Genomic DNA, 5,524 nt, shown 5'->3' with positions numbered 1-5,524 from the left:
AAAAAAAAAAAAAAAAAAAAAAAAAAGCTTTTATCCACATAGCTTCTCTTTACAGTGTAATTATTAACTAAAGCAACAGAAGCTGAAAGGGCATATAGTAAAAACAAACAAACAAAAGACTCAGTGTACCTTTATGGCTGGCACATACATAGAAATGTGTTTTCTAGCTGTCTACTTATGCAGGGAAAAGCTGCTGGTACCCCTCTGGGCTGCAGGCTTTCTAAGGCTGGAGAGCTCAGATGTTCCTATATTCAGTGAGGATGGAATAACGCATCCACAGAGCACCAATCCTTTTAACAGTATCCATGGATCAGGAGAGAGTTAAACAAATAAACATGGCATATCTGCTCATACATATTGTAACGATGGTACGGTACGTCACCCAGGCTGGAGCGGCTAGACCTGCCCTTTAAAAACACAGGTCTAAAAGTTGAAACACTGACCACGTTTGCTCACTATGAACTCCGTGCAGGCTGTGCTGCCCTAGGTGCGCCTGGCTGGGTGGGGGTTACAAAGGAAGTGGAAGTCACGCCCCATGTACTCAAGGAATTTACAGCTTAATAGATTATATACACATGCCAGTGTATATGGAACAGCTTGGCCGGCAGCCAGCGGGAGATCCGTTCACTTGTTCACTCTGTCTTCCTACATTTTCCTTTGAGTATCTCATACCAGAAAGAGCAAAATCTGAAGGAGTTCTTTCTTCAATAAATGAGTATTTTGCATTTTTTTTTTACTATAAATACCAGATCACTTAGAGATGAGGTATAGGTATGAATTATTCTAAAAAAAATCAGTAAAATACTTTTTGAATAAGTGAAACGTGTGCGTTATCACTCTGAATGCTTTTCCTTTTGTATGGGTTTTGTTTTCCATCCCCAAGTCTATCAAGAACCTCTGTAAATCAGATTTCTTCAGAAAACAGGTACCTTTAGTTCCAGGACTACTTTGCCTGAGTGGCTATTGCTTAGGGCTGTAATGGACGGTGATCCCGGGGCTGCCCAGACGCTGCCAGGGCTGGTGGCTATTCTGGTGACATCCCGGGAACACAGGTCTGTGCTGTACTGGAGCAGAGGCTGTGTCTTTCTCGAGGGAGGGCACCTTTGCAGGCAGAGAATGTTTTCACACCGTCACTAGCAGTGGTGGATTAGGCAGATCCTTGAAGCCCTACATAGTTCGGAGTCTTTCTGTTCTTCACTTTTATTAGAAAAGGAAAACCAAAACAACAACAAAACCAGCTTAGCTATTGAAGAACTACTTCTGATTTCTGCTTCCCCCTCCCCTGCCCCTCTTCTCTGTGCTAACCTGGACAGTCACTAGACCCCACAGTCTCTTAGGCTGCGGCTCCCCCGACCCTCCAGCAGACCACCAGAGCTGAGGAGACTTTGTAGACCCAGATCACCAGGCAGGGAGAGGTTTTAAGTACATATGGTTATTTTCACTTGAACTCATGTTGGAGGAAAAGGCCCAAATGAAATAACATAATACCTGTGCAGGTAAACACCGGCTGAAAACTTTTTTTATTTTTAGAGTGTGAATGGCTTCGTTTCCCAGGTTTCCTGTGATGTGTGAACTTTCTGTGTAAACCCAACAGTTCTCAAAGAGGTAAGTAAAAAATAATCCAAAAGAGACCTCCTTAAATAAACCAGAAAGTACTTTGGCACATATATCCTTATCTTATTTCATTTTAGTTAAATAGCATTCTATTTTCTTAGCAGTTGTGGACTTGTGAGAAAAGCTGACATTTACTGTGTTCCTGGTTTTCCACAAGGTACCATTACATGCACTATATTGTTAAAATCTCACAAGAAAACCAAGGGAATAATATTCCTATTGCACAGATGGAGAAGCTAGGCCTTAAAGACTTCGGAGTAAGTTGTCTGATATTACAAAGCCAGTATGCCTATGTCCTGGGCCTGAACGGAGGTCCATTATCTCTAAGGTTGACTCTAAAGTTCATGGAGCTAACGTTCTAGAGAGGCCTAATTAATGAGGCGATGAGAATAGCTCCTAGTTCCTTGGTACAGTAAATTCATTGCTTCATCTTCTTTCTGATCAGGTTTCCAGCAAATGTATTTTAGATGTGTCTAATATCTATTTTGTTTCAGGAAGTTCTAGTGGTCTAGCATCTGTTTAGATTTTCAGTGATACCTCAGTTGTCAAAAGGCTCTAGTTTGGACTTTCCACTACTTGAATAGCAGAGTTAAAACAGAACAAAACAAAACTACTTGATGTTCATAACTTTGCTCTATAGTTAAAACAGAAAATCCAACCTGAAAAAGCCTGTAGTAGCCAAGGGTTACTTGCACCTTTCGCCTTATCTTGGACACAAAGCGGTGACACTTCAGTCTAAGTGCCACTCCTGCCCAGACAATGTGTAGCGCTTGTGTTACTGCCTTAAAATATTCATCATTATGCCTTTTTTGCACTTCATTGCTGTAAAATATCATAACCATGACTCCAAAGGAAGTTAGTGATGCCAGCAGCAAAGTTTAGAGGGAAATCTGTGAGAGTCCTGATAGAGTTCAAGAAAGAAATCCTTGTACAATTGGTAAAGTCCTGGAAAAAATGAATGTAGAAGTGCAATTTTTGGGCCTCAGAGCCAATTATTTGGTTTTCCATTTTTTTTTTATGGGAAAAATATGTTGAGTCCTTGAACTTTTCATTGTCCGAACATGAATTTGGAATGAGTTGAGGTTGACAATGGGGGTATCACTATTTTCTTTCTTCATATATTCATTTTAGTGCACACATGAAGGGATCCCAGGGCTTGTACGTTTTCTCCTGTGATCTCAGACTTGCATCTTGTCTGAGTCAGTCGGGGCCCACATTCAGGGTAAAATCAAGGATGCGTGAAGAAATAAAAGCTTCACCAGAAGGTGGATGTCCTGGACCGCAACTGTGTCCCTTTGAATTCATGAGCCCAAGCCCTTGCTCTCAGTGTGAGGGTATTTTGAGATGGACCCTTTGAGAGGTAATGAGATTTAGGGGACGTCCTGAGGATGAAGCCTCAGGGTGAGATTAGTGCCCTCCTAAGGGGAGACAGGCAGTGAGCTCTGGGTTTTCATCTATGCTTGTTGCATGCAAAGATGCAACATGAAGTTGGCCCCCCGCCAACTAGAAAGAGCGCCTTCACTAGACAGTCATTTAGAACCTTGTCTTGTCCAGCTGCCAGATCTGTGAAAATAAATGTTATTAAAACCATCTAGTCTACAGTAACATGTTACAGCAGCCCAATTTGGGTAAAATAGTGCATAGAGGTTGGTGATGCTGATACTCAATTAGTACGGCCACATTAACTATGTGACTCTAGGAAGAGTATTTACTGTACTTGACCTCTGTCCTTGTCTGTTAAGTAGAGATAATGATATTTATTAAGAGAATCATGACAATGACATTATTTTGGGTTTTTTATGTATTTAGTATTTTTATGTATTTAGCATTCTACAGGGTCTCACTACACAGATTGGACTTGTAGTGATTCTCCTGTTTACAGCCTCCCAAGTGCTGGGATTACAGGTTTGCGCCACCACGCCCAGTCTCAATGGCTGTCTCCACGTGCCCTGGGGGGTGGGGCCGGCACAGCACACCAGGGATTGAACCGCAGCCTCTGCGCTATGCCTAAGCAGATGCTTTAGTCCGCTGAACTCTCTGGCCGGCCCTATTAGAGTATTTTGGAAATGACCAATCTCAGTGCAGTGTGAGTCATGTTAGACTTTATCACCAAGGAATCATTTTCAGAAAAGCCCACATTTGGAATCCCATGGCAAAGTTATTGTAAATCTAATAAATTAATTCTAATCTACCACTTCCAGTGCAATGCATGGTGAGAATAAAGACACTAAGGCATACTTGTAGTTGTGGGGAGCCAAGGGGGTCCTAAGTCCAGCTAGGGTGATGACTAACTGGAACAAAGGCCTCAACCCAGGGCCACACAGGGATTTAATTAATTCGTGAAGTGGGGAGTGGCTCAGGGATGAGTGGCTGCGAGAGTGGTAGCAAGTAGGTAAGTGCTGTGAGCTGGTGAGGTAGGAGGCTGGAAGTCACCTCTGCAATATGAGGAGAGAAAAGCACACAGAGTAATCTGCTTGCCACACCCGGGGCAGGATCTAGTGTTCTGGGGTCGGTGCTTCAGTTTCTTTTTTTTTAAAGTATTTAGTACAGGGACTACAGGCTCTTACTACATGGCTTGGACGTGTAGTGATCTTCCTGTTTTCAGCCTCACAAGTTCTGAGATTATAGGCACTCAAAACCAAGCCCAGTCTTAGTCATCAGTCACTGTCTTGCCCCTTCCCACCAGCAATTGGGCCTGGCGTGTGTGTGTGTGTGTGTGTGTGTGTGTGCGCGTGTGAGTGTGTGTGTATGTGTGTGTGTGAGACATTCCACCTGCTTGCTGAATCCCCTTCCAGCCAGCGCCCAGGCCCAGTGTGTATGTGGGACCGCCTGCTGGCCTGCCAGCCTGAACCTCCTCCATCAGACAGGCCTGGTATGGAACCCTGCGGGAGAACTCCCTGCAGAGGCTAGGGGCCAGATTGAGCCAGCTAATCCAGGAGTTGAACATCTTGCCAGAGGGTCACGGTGGGTTCACTTCCATGGGCTGCAGCAGGAAGAATTGGATCACAGCAGCCAGACCCAAGCCAAGCTCACCTGGACGAGTTTGAACTTGGTAGACCCGGACCCAGTTAGCTGAGACACTTTGCTAGATCCAGATCTATAAGAGCATCCTCCCTCTTTCTCTCTTGATCAAGAGAGAGGTCAACAGGCAACTGGGGTGAACTAGCCTGCTTGGAAGACCCCAGGTACATCAAGGGGAGGTGATCAGACAGAACTTAGGGGAACTAATTTAAATACAAATTCCCAATTTAATACCTGCTTAACTATACAGTCATAATGTTTGCTTTTATGGTCTAAAATACAAACCCATTAGTTACAAAGGTTTGTCAACTGCTAAATGTCACTACCCATTATTAGTGTTGCTACTTATAGTTCTGTAAATAAAATTGTAGCTGCCTAACCACATAATCTCTCTTGGGTAAGAATATCGGTAGGTGCTAGGGTAATGACTGCACCAAAGCTCTACACCAAAGATCAGAGGACAGTGCTATACAAATGACAAAGAGAAAAAAAATGACAAAGAGAAGGATCAAAATGCATTCTCAGGCCCCAACACCCCCCCAACATATGCAGGAGACACTAGCATAGAAGAAATTGGAAATCATACACCTGAAATCTCTGAAATACTAGAGTCTGAAGTAAAGAAACAACTACAGAAAGATATAGAGGAAATCAGATCAGAAATAAATCTCTGAAGTAGAAAAAGAAATGATAACTGAAATGAAAGAACTCAGTCACTTCTCAGCACATCCTGGAGGGGCGGGGCTGGCACAGCAGGGCGGGCATCAAACCCTGGTCCCTGAGTCTGCCTAAGCAGGTGCTTTAATCCACTGAGCTATCTGGCTGCCCTTAGTGCTTCAGTTTTGATCTGTAATTTTCCAGTCCTGGGAAGTCATAGCCTCTTTTCTTT

Source organism: Octodon degus, unplaced genomic scaffold, assembly GCF_000260255.1.
Source record: "Octodon degus isolate 3935 unplaced genomic scaffold, OctDeg1.0 scaffold00054, whole genome shotgun sequence".
Classification (NCBI taxonomy): Eukaryota; Metazoa; Chordata; class Mammalia; order Rodentia; family Octodontidae; genus Octodon; species Octodon degus.
This window is presented reverse-complemented; position numbering follows the sequence as displayed.